Raw genomic sequence first — 12,231 nt, 5'->3', positions numbered from 1 at the left:
CTCTAGTAAAGCCTTCTATCTCTGGTTAAAGGTCCATTCATCTCCTGTGGGCAGAATTCACGTTCCAGTAATTTCTTGGTGGGAAGTGTACACCGTCCATTCTCGCACAGTCAGCAGGCTTCGTCTTTCAGATCCTCTCGTAATTTGTATGTGAGTCGAGGACTTTTCAGCAGTGTTCTGATGATTGCCAGTGCCTACCACCCAATTCACGCTGCACATCCACCAAGTAGCCACAGAATCCCGCTGGACTGTCTGACTCTCCTACATATTGTCTGTGGATTCTCCAGCTTTCCACGTAGGTAGCCGTAGCGTCTACAAATAATTACAATTTGGTTTCTTCACTTCTGATTTTTAAAGCCCTCAGCGTGCCCTGCTGTCCCACTGTGCTGCCTAAGGCCTCCAGCAGAAAGTTCTGCAGAAACACTGGCAGCAGACCTGGGCGCTTCCCTGCTGAGCTAGGGAGCCTCTCTAAAGCTTCGTCATCAAATATGTTAGTTGTAAAGGTTTTGGTAGCTAGTATCCACCAAGTTAAAGAAGATACATCTATACTTGTTTTGCTAGGCCGTTTTTATCTGCATTTTGAGTGTCAGCATTCTTGCAGTGTTGTTTTGAAATATATTTTTACTGATGTAAAAATTCACATCATGTAAAATTAACCATTTGAAAATGTACAATTCAGTGGCATTTACTACATTCACCGTCTTGTGCACACACAACCTCTACCTAATTCCAAAATGTTTTCATCATCTAAAAGAAACTTCAGGCCCATTAGGCAGTGTTGATTCTCCCTCCTCTGAGGCCCTGGAATCACCAATCTGCTTTATGTCTCTCTAGATCCACCTGTTATGCACATTTCATATAAACAGAAATTACAGTATGTGGTCTGTTGTGCCTGGCTTCTTTCACCGAGCATATTTCTAAGGCTTAGTCAAGTTCTAACATGTATCCATACTTCATGTGTATAGGTGATTACTATGCCATACATGTATATGGCAAATGTATAGATACACATCACATTTCATCTATTCAGCCACTGGGGTCATTTGGGTGGTTTCCCCCTTTTCGCTATGAATAGTGCTGCTGTGAACACTCATGTACAAGCTTTAAGTACCTGTTTTCAATTTGGTTGGGTCTGTACCTGAGGTGGAATTCCTGGGTCACATGGCAATTCTTTGTTTAATTTTTTAGAGGGACTGCCAAATTGTTTTCCACAGTGATGGAACCACTTTACATTCCAGCTATGTTCTAAAGTTCCAGTTTCTGCAATGTTATTCTTTTTCTTTTTTTTTTTGAGAGGGCATCTCTCATATTTATGGATCAAATGGTTGTTAACAACAATAAAATTCTGTATAGGGGGGTCAATGCTCAATGCACAATCTTTAATCCATCTCAAGCCTAATTCTTGTCAGTCTCTATTGCGTCCCACCACCTAGGGCGACGGCAGGAGAACGATCACCAAAGGCCTGGTTCGTTAGGAATCTTTATTATGGGCGTCCGAGCATCCATCTAGCGAAAGGCAAAAGCAAAAAACAACAACCACACACACTTCCTTCAGGGCAGCAGCTTATATAGCATATCCCAACCAATCAGCTGACTGATCACGCAACAGGTTCAGTCTTATTGGGAACATGTGGAAAGCATGCTATGAGCACGAGCACGGAAATGGGGACAAGCCAATCATGGAGACTTCCTTATGCGCTGAGCTGTAGGGCCAGGAAGGGTGCTGGCTAGGAAGCAGGCGCCATCTTTAGGGCGTTGTCCAGCTACAGTGGGGCTCAGCCTTTGGCCATAGGCCGGGCCCCCACATCTCCCCCTTTATTGTTTTATAACCAAAGGGCTGTCGGGATCATTCCTGTCTTAGGTCGTCCAGAGTCTGCGGCATTCTTACCCGTCCTCAGGCAACAGACAACTTAGGTCTGCGCCCTGTCTTAGGTTGATATGCGCAGCTCCCGATCTTACCCGTCCTTGACTACTGATCCAGCATATTAAGCCATACTCTAGGGGAGATGCCTTCCTCTAGCGCTGCCATGGCCTGCAACAGGACCTTCCGTTCTCCCCGTTGCTGTTTTTGTATGGAACAGACTTTCCTCCCAAGCAGGAGGAGGCCCACAATTAGCAATATTCCTATGACACCTACACCTGACCAGGCTTTGGTGGCGTTTAACACAGCTTCAGCTATTTGAGCTACGGAGAGCATCTCTACCTTCTTGGAGCTAACATTCAAAATTTCTAACCGTAGCTGAGTGGTGAGCTTGTCAAGCTCACTGGACCAATTTGTGGTTAACATCTTGCCTAACTGTCTGGACAAGTTGGCAGCTTTAGAGTAATTATGAAAAGGAATACCAGTAATACACCCCCGTATAAGAATGGATGCAGCACACAGACAAAATCTCCCCTAAGAGGTCCAGTTGTTCTTGAAGAAGGTTCATGCGTTGGTTGACCAAGGCCATCCCACTCTTACAATGGCCGTTGATGATGTTCTCTGTTGTCATTGCCGAGGCAGTGGTCTGGGACAGACCATTCAGCGTCTCTGCGGTAGGAACGGTGATAGTCAGGGTGGCGGTGGCTGCAGCTGCAGCAGCCACCGAGGTGGCAATGGCCAAGGCAATGGCTGCAGAGATAACGAAGTCTCTCTTGTACCGGGAGTGGCAGAGGCCACGCCTTCACCACTCCCCACAGCATTCTCAGCTCCGCCGTCGCCTGCTGTAGGATCCACGGCTTTCACTGTTAAGGACACGGCCTCTGCTTGTGGCACTGAGACATCCACATGTTGGGGGAGCTCTGACCCAGCGCCTCTTCTCACATTCTCGCAGGAGCCTGGGCACCCCTGCCAGTCCCACCCCGCGGTGGATCCACGGCAGGAGCAGAAGCAGTGCGATCATCTTGTACCTCCGCTCCGGGGTTTTCCACTCTGCGTATCAGACGTTCAGGCACCCAAATGGGGTTCTGCTGGTCCTGTGGAAAAACACAAACCGAGCCTTGGGTCCAGATTATCACTGGGTCTGGGCCTTTCCATGTTCCTTCCAACACATCCTTCCACAAAACTTTAGGCATGTGTTTTGGATTGGATTGTTGGCCGTGCCGCTCTGCTGCACTGCGGCCATTTTTGTCCAGTGTTAAAAAGTTTAAAGCGAATAATATGATGTTTAATTTGTCTCTGGGGGATCTAAAGTCTTCTCCTTTTCCCCCTTTTTGTTTATATAAGGCATTCTTGAGGGTGAGGTGGGTGCGTTCCACCATTCACTGACCCTGAGAGTTGTAGGGAATGCCGGTAGTATGTTTGATGTCTAGAGTTTTGACTAAGGTAAGGAATGGTTTGGATGAATACGCTGGCCATTGTCCATTCTCAGATGCTTGGGCTTTCCCCAGGCCGAAAATGCTTGCAAACAATGGGAAATGACATCCCGAGATTTCTCCCCCATGTGGCAGGATGCAAAGATAACACCTGAGCAGGTGTCCACAGACACATGAACATATTTCATCCTGCCAAATTCGGGGATGTGAGTGACATCCATTTGCCAAATGTGGTTGGGAAGCAATCCTTTTGGGTTAACCCCTATGGGGGTAGGGGGAAGAAGCGATACACACCACTTGCAGCTGACCACTATGGCTCTCGCCTGTTCTCTAGTGATCTGGAACTTCAGGCGGAGGGTGGTGACATTAGCATGAAATTTCTTGTGAAATAGATTGGCCTGTTGCGCCGGGTCTGTTACCACAAACATAGTAGATTCCCTAGTCAGGGAATCTGCGCGATGGTTTCCCTTGGCGAGGGGCCCCGGAAGGGAGGTATGAGCTCTTATATGTCCAGTGAAAAAGGGGTCTGAACGATCCCAAATTATCTGCTGTAGGCATCTAAGAATATTTAAGACGGATGAGGAGGGGTTAATGTGACCTGCGCACTCTATTGCAGAGACGGCATTCACTACATACTGGCTGTCTGATAGAAGGTTAAAGGGTTCCTTTGGAAAGAGCTCAAATGCTCGCATCTCTGCCAATAGTTCTGTCTGTTGGGCCGAGGTAGTCGCGAACTTGAAGGTCCACGAGCCATCATCAGTGACTATGGCCCCAATGCCAGTTTTAGAACCATCAGTGAACAGTACTCTTACTTTAGGTATGGGTTTATGTCTGGTGTTTCTCAGGAAAACAACTGGGTTAGACAAGCAAAACTGTAGCCACGGATGCTTTGGGTAATGATTGTCAAAGGAGGCTTGAGAGACGGTGTGTACAATGGCCCATGTGTCACAACAAGAGGCAAGGCACTCTAACTGTGTCGCTGAGTATGGAGTTATGATAATAGAGGGCGCTATTCCAAAGGTTTTGACTGCCACCTTGATTCCCTTGAGGATTAAGTCCGCTATAGACTGTGGGTACCAAATCAACGCCTTTCCTGGTGAATGAGCTAAATACAGTGAAAAAGGGGTCTGAACGATCCCAAATTATCTGCTGTAGGCATCTAAGAATGCCCACAGAAGGGGTCCCTCTTGCCAGAGCACGCCTGTGGGGCTATGATTGCTGGGAAGCGTAATTAAGGAAAGAGGTTTCTGATAATTTATTCTATCCACTTGAGCAAGTTCTAAGCGGGATTGGACGAGTTCCAATGCCCTTCTTGCCTGATCAGTGAGTGAGCGGGGTGATGTTAGATCTGGGTCACCTCTCAGTATAGCATAGAGAGGTCGGAGCTCTTCATCAGTAAGCTTTAGGTAGGGTTGCACCCAATTTATATCACCAAGCAGTTTCTGGAAATCATTAAGATTTTTTAGGTGATCTGTCCTTATAACTATTTTCAATGGTCTGGCCAGGGTGCTTTCTAATCTCATTCCTAAATAACTCTTGGCACTAGTCTTCTGGATTTTTTCTGGGGCTATAGCCAGGCCCCATTTTTGGGAGTGCGACTGCAAGAAACAGAGACCTTGCTCTAGTTCCCTGCTGCTCTTATGACACAAAAGGATGTCATCCATATAATGATAGATGATCATGTTAGGAAACTTTCCTCTGACAACTGACAAAGCCTTACTCACATATAGCTGACACATAGTGGGGCTATTGGCCATTCCCTGCGGTAATACTCTCCATTCATAGCGCTCATCTGGGCGGTCATGGTTAATGGCAGGTCTGGTAAAGGCAAATTTGGCACAATCTTCAGGGTGAAGGGGGATAGAAAAGAAACAGTCTTTGATATCCACAACTCTCGTTTCCCAATCCTTAGGCAGGGCCATGGGCAGTGGCAAGCCCAGTTGTATTGAGCCCAGAAGCACCATCTGCTTATTTACAGCTCTAAGGTCGTGTAAAAGCCTCCACTTCCCTGTTTTCTTTCTTATCACAAAAATAGGTGTGTTCCAGGGGGAGGTAGAGGCCTGAATATGCTTGGCAGCAAGCTGCTCCTGTACTAAAGTGTGGGCTGCTTCCTTCTTCTCTTTAGTAAGGGGCCACTGAGGAACCCACACAGGATTCTCAGATCGCCACTGAATCTTTATTTGCTGTTCTCCTTCAGTGGCCCCAAGGAAAAACCCAGCCCAGGCCTTCCAAATCGACTGGGCGTAATGTTAGACAAAGGAATGGGCTTTTCTCGACCTGACAAGTTCTTCCCAAGTCCACCTGTCCCGGGGTAGCCCTGTCTTTTCATAATGCAGTTAGACTGTTCGCTGTAGAAAGTTTCCATGGTCAATTTGAGATTCATTTGGGTTAGTACATCTCTTCCCCATAGGGACACGGGTATGTTTAGCACGAAGGGTTGAATTATCCCCTCGTGCCCTTCTTGGTCCATCCAAGACAGTGGAGCAGCACTACATAGGGGCGCTTGGGCTATCCCGAGTCCTCTTAAGGTTTGTGCAGCTCGATTTGAAGGCCATTCCTTTGGCCATTCATCTTCCTTTATGATACTGCGGTCTGCTCCTGTGTCCAGCAATCCTGAGAAATGCCTACCTCTGATCTCTAAGGTGTGCATGGGCCTGGTTCCCAAATCCAATGTAAGACTAGCCAGCAGAGCCCCAGAAGACCCAAACCCTTGCTGTCCTCGAACAGCATTTTTATGAGCATACAAATCATGTTTGCCAGGAAGCATAAGAATTTGAGCAATGCGATCTCCTGGGCTAATAGCCGTGATTCCTCGTGGGAAGGAGACCATAATTTTAACTATTCCTTCATAGTCTGGATCCATAACTCGTGGGTGTACTACTAACCTTGCTTTGGTAGTGGGGCTCCGGCCCAATAAGAGACCCACTACTCCTTTTGCCAAAGGTCCCTTAAAATCCGACTCTACAACTTGAACTCCCATCTCGGGGGTCAATACGAGTCTGGTGGCGGCACAGATGTCCACTCCTGCGCTTCCTGCTGTTGCTCTCCATGATCCCTCGGTGCTGGGTGAACTCCCTGATCTGTCAAAGGGTGGTGAGTTCTGGGTATCTGTTGAACCACCCCATACATTTGCGGACCCTGAGGTGGAGGGCCCCTCCTCCCGTTTTTTGGCTCTTGAGGGGGCAGCGGTCGGCCTTCCACATCCACCACTGATCTACACTCACTGGCCCAGTGATTTTGTTTTCTATATCTCGGGCATAATCTTGGTTTGGGTCTGCTAGCAGGTTCGTTGGCTTCCTTCAACTTGGGACAATCTCTTTTCAAATGACCCATTTGTTTGCAGTAGAAACAGGCCCCAGGAGGGGTTGAACTGCCACGAGCATCTCTCAATCCCTGAGTTATGGCTGCGGCCATAACCTGTCCTTGCACCATGCTGTCATTAATGTCCCTACAAACCTTAATATAAGTACTCAGATCTTTGTTCTTCCAGGGTCTTATGGCCTCCCTACACCATTTGTTGGCCTGCTCATAGGCCAGCTGCTTCACAAGGGGCATGGCAGTATCAACACCACCAAATATGCGACCGGCTGTTTGCATCAGTCTGGCTAGAAAGTCTGCATATGGCTCATTAGATCCTTGCAGCACCTTTGACAGCTGACCCTGTAGGTCACCTGTGCCTTGCAGCGTCTTCCAGGCCCTCACTGCTGCCGCGACTATTTGCATATATACCGCTGGGGGGAATCCTACCTGATTCTGTTGACCCAAATATGGACCCATGCCCATCAACATGTCTAAGTTCCATTGATGATTACCTGCTGCGGCATTACGCCGAGCCGTGTCCTGTGAAAATTCTTGCCAGGCTGTCCTACCAGGCTGTCTTAAATGTCAGAGAGGGCTGCTCTTGCTACATTGGCCCAATCATCCGGCGTCAGGTTAAGAGAAGCTACTGACTCCACTAAAGAAACAGGGAAAGCTGCCTGGGGGCCATACGTTGTGGATGCTTCCTTCAGACTTTTAATGACCTTGAAATCTAGGGCTTGATGATGCCTCTGTTGTGTATTAGGGTCTTCAAATACAGGGAAAGCGGCACTTCCTTGTTCTCTCAGCCACTCCCTCCACCCCCCTCTTTCTAGTCCTTGATTGCAATCACACGTGATACGGGGGCGGTTCTGCAAATGAAGCCGGAGGAAGAGGGGGGGCTGACTGCACCATTTTCAAGGACGGTTTCAGGGTTGTTGAGAGGGGGTGTGTCCTCCGACTCCTCTTCCTCTTTCTGTTGCCTCAGCTGCGTTAGGGAGGGATACCTGCGGGGGGATAGGGCGTTCCTTCCTCTGGGCGATTCTAAGTCTCTTTATATGCTTTTCTAATTCCTCCCCCGATAGCTCTCCTTCCTCATCTGTAGATCCTCCTCGCTCGGACCCCCTCTCTGAGGTCCTAGCGGAGGATCTTTCCTCCCAGACATCTTCCAGGACTTCCTCCCCCTCTCTGATGGCCTCTCTGCAGCTTGGCTTATCCTCCTTAAGGCACCCCCTGACCAGACTCCATATAGGAATCGTCCCTACCGGGAGCGGTTCCGCTTGATCTGCTTTGCGCAGATCGTTACCTAGTCTTTCCCACAAGGGGGCAGTGATCCTTCCCTCATCCAAAAAACACTGCGCATGCTTCTCAACAGTATGTAAGAAAGCCCTCGCGGTTTTAGCCTTTAATGGAGTTCCATTAGCCCTTAGGAGTGCCTGGAGTGTTTCCTCCGCCCGCATCCTAGACACCTCTGAACCCATAGCGTGGAGGAAAGGAGGTTGACTCTATGCTAAGTTGAGGTTACGTGCACCCGCGCTCGTACCCCTGAATTGAGTCTCCTTACAGCCTGAGAGTCCTCGCTAACTGGTTTTTGTCGCTTCCCACGAACTTTAGTCTACGTCGCTTTACCTGCGAACTTTCCACAGCGCTCTTATTCTTTCATGAGGAAACGCAGAAACATATACAGACTAAGACAGAACAAGACAAGGAACACAAAGGATAAACACACACACCATAATTGCTTGCATTCACACGACCTAATGTTGCTTTCACTTTGTCCCTGACTATACTCACCACTCTCCAAAATGTCAGTCACTCGTGTAACTCTTCCAAAGGGTGTCTGCTCGGATCGCCACAGGGTGAGAAGTTCCACTCCGTCCTCAGACGCCAGGTTTCGGTCCCGGGTTTCGGCATCAGCTATCGCGTCCTGCCACCTAGGGCGACGGCAGGAGAACGATCACTGAAGGCCTGGTTCATTAGGAATTTTTATTATGGGCGTCCGAGCATCCATCTAGCAAAAGACAAAAGCAAAAAACAACAACCACCCACATTTCCTCTTATATACCATATCCCAACCAATCAGCTGACTGATCACGCGCCAGGTTCAGTCTTATTGGAAGCATATGAAAAGCATGCTATGAGCACGAGCACGGAAATGGGGACAAGCCAATCATGGAGACTTCCTTATGCGCTGAGCTGTAGGGCCAGGAAGGGTGGTGTCTAGGAAGCAGGCGCCATCTTTAGGGCATTGTCCAGCTAGAGTGGGGCTCAGCCTCGGCCGTAGGCTGGGCCCCCACAAGTCTCCTATCTTCTGAAGCATAAAGAACAAGTTCCTACATGGTGAACGAATTCTTACCTAGTGAATAAGTGAATTCTTACATAGTGAACAGTACAAGGGCAGTCATCACAGAAACTTTCAGTTTTGATCACACATTATGAACTATAAACAATCAGGTGAAATATGAATATTCATTTGATTTTTATACTTGATTTATATGTGGATCCCACATTTTTCCCTTTATTATTATTATTATTTTAACTTTCAATAAAATGCTGAAGTGGTAGGTAGATGCAAGATAAAGTTAGAAAACAGTTTAATGTTGTAAGAGAGCAATTGTAGATAATCAGGTGTGTGCCTGTAGACTATGTGCTAATCCGAACTAGACAAGGGCAATAAAACATGCACGGATGCAGAAGCTTTCTCTCAAAACAGGGGGGCGGGTGAGGTTCTAAGCTTCACCACTATTGTTCCCCGATTTCTCACCTGATGGCCCCCCTGCAACTGTGCCTGTCTTAGGTTGTTCCTCCCTTGAGGAATCTTACCCGTCTCTGGCTAACCAGTCATCTTCCAGGGCCATACAGGGAAATGTAAAGTTGGTAAGTGAGAGAGAAGCCATATTGTTTGAAAAGGTTAGCTTTTTACTTCTTTGCAGGTTTATGCCCTGTGGCTTCTATGCCCAGCACTTGTCTCGAGGTATCTTTACCACCTGGAGGAATTATGACACTTGGTAAATTCAATATGAGGCACGAATCCTATTTAAGGGTGTAATTAGGAAGGAAGAAGAAAAGCTATAGAGGTAGCATATGGAAGAAAACATGGGAGGATTGATTATTTCTTTGACATATCTTCTTGTAGAGTACCTTAAGCATGTATAGGTTTTAAACTACTAACTAACTTGCGCACACATATTAACATAATACGAATACGGTGACATAAACAAAGCAAATCTATAATTACCAGCCATCTCCAGTGAAGCCAAGAAAACCATTTAGGCACCCTAGGCATTTGTGAAAATTTGTCTATGATATAATGGATATTGTCCAACTGTTCTTGAACAGTCTGAGAGAAATCAGACAAATTAAAGCAACCCATTTCTGGGATCTGTTCACATCCCATATGTTCTTTTAACCGTAGATAGTCTATAGTCATGAGATTTTGGAGCGCTACAACTTGCACCCCTCCCAACTCCTGGTTGAGTTCCAACAGTACAGATCCGGTCAAATTCGTTGTCTCACTGTATGCACATGCCAGCCTAGACATCTCCCTCCTCATTCCTATGGCAAGTCCAGGAAACGGTAGGGTGTACGCAGCCACAACCGCAGCATCGCCTGGATCCCTGTGGAGGCTTTTTGATGATCATCCCCCAGCACGAGTCCTCCAGAGAGTGCTGATGCCGGAAGCTCCTCCTCATATCGTATCTTAGTTCATTTTCTGGGTAGCCAAGCTAGGCCTTGATCTTCAGCATAGAAACAAACAGACCCTTTGCCCACCCTTTGACATGCCCTCTATACCACTGTGCAGAACTCTGCAATGTTATTCTTAATATTAGTGAAGCAGCAAGCATTTTAGGAAGTGCTGAGAGGAAGTGTTTGTAGTGCCCAAGGACAAGTTTCCATAATAAATGCAGTGTTCCCGTGTGACACCGTCCTAGAAACGTACAGACATGAACTCACCATGTGTAACACCAAGTGTTTTCCCCCCTTAAGTCTCAAGTGTTCCATGTTTTCAGTATTTCATGTAAATCTTATATTACCTTTGTATATTTAAGAAATATCCCCGGTGCCTCCACCTTTGCAGCGGCTGTCAGCACTGTCGCGGATGCTCAGCAGCGTACCAGCGCTGTCGCCTGCAGTCCTCCGACCTGACCCGAGCGCTGAGCCAGTCCCAGGCCACGGCCCCGCATCAAATGGCCGCGTCCACCGGGTCTGGAGCCTTTTCGAAGCCGCAGGAAGGACGCGGCCGTGAGTGGAGGTTTGGGTCTGAACAGCAAAGTGCGGACTTCCGCGACTGAGTACTGGGAGCGTCTGGTGGTGGTGGTGGGATACTGGTAACGTCAGACTCTTGAGAAAATGGAGGTTCCGAGGCCACTGTTGGGTGCGAAGGGAAGGATGGTTCGAGAACACTCGGGGCGCTCGTCGTGATGAGACCGTGAGCGGGACGCAGCAGGACCGGCCAGCGAGCAGACTAGGGCTTCCGCAGCCCATGCCAAACACTGCTGTACCTCGTGTCACAAGCTCCAGACACATTAGGGGGCCCCATGTACCCTCAGCAGTCACCACCCGCCCAGCCCTTTGTTTCTGTGGGCGCGGTGGTAACAGGAGTCCGCGTCCTTGTCCCTCCCTGTAGATAATGATCCCAGCAGCGGTAGGAAGTCCGTCTCTCTCCCGGTGCGCGGCAGTGCCAGCGCTCAGAATCCCAGTGTCTGCGTGGCTCTGATTTAGGACCTTGTTCTGCTCCACTGCTCTGCTGTTCACCCCTGGGCGGGTTCTGCTCTGCTATCCCTGGGAGTTCTCTAAGTCTTACTGATAAAGTAAGGCCTCCTACCATATTTTTCTGCAAGACTGACTTTGTTCTTTTAGTCTTTTGTATTTTCAAAGAAAAATTAACCCAACTTCCACCAAAAGTAATGTGTGGGTTTGTATTGGGATTCAATCTATAAATCACTTGAGTATTGACATCTTTACAAAAGGAAGTCGTAAAATCCGCAAACACGCTGTATCACCCCATTTATTTAGATCTTTAATGTGTATGCATAATGTTGACGTTTCTTATGGAAGTTTTGCACAGTCATTTCAACACACTTGAATTTTTTAATGTTCTTGGAAATGGTATTTTATAACTTCATAGTTGAACTCTGTTGGTGGTATACAGATACATACAGTTGACCTGTATATTGATATTATACCAAGCAAACTTCATACATGGTGTGATAGTGTTTGTGTAGGTTCTTGTAAGTTTACAGCTTCGTATTTTCCTGCTGCCTCAAATCCCCATAAACAGGCTTTGAGTACATGAACCAGCCAAGCAGGTGCACCAGTGTGAGAAGGTTGGCCACTGTCACACATTCCCCATCCTGCCCTCCCCTGTGACCTACTGTCATTCAAACACACCAGTAAAACTTCCAGTCTGTTCGCATGTATTCCAACCGGACCCCACAGTAAGGCCTTGCTCACGGGTCCTTGCTCTCACCCCACCTGCCTGGCTGAGGCTGATCCCTTGGGGCTCTCTGCCGTGTGACCTCCTACCAGCATGCAGTGACTGGGACTCAGGACTTGCGACCCATTTCCCCCCCTGCACCTCTCCTGATGGCCCCTCTTGTGGCTGAACGTGGCTGTCATGTGAAAGAACACAGTACAGTT

Source organism: Manis javanica, chromosome 17 (genome assembly GCF_040802235.1).
Source record: "Manis javanica isolate MJ-LG chromosome 17, MJ_LKY, whole genome shotgun sequence".
NCBI lineage: Eukaryota > Metazoa > Chordata > Mammalia > Pholidota > Manidae > Manis > Manis javanica.
The sequence above is the reverse complement of the archived record's forward strand: the minus strand, read 5'-3'. Positions refer to the sequence as shown.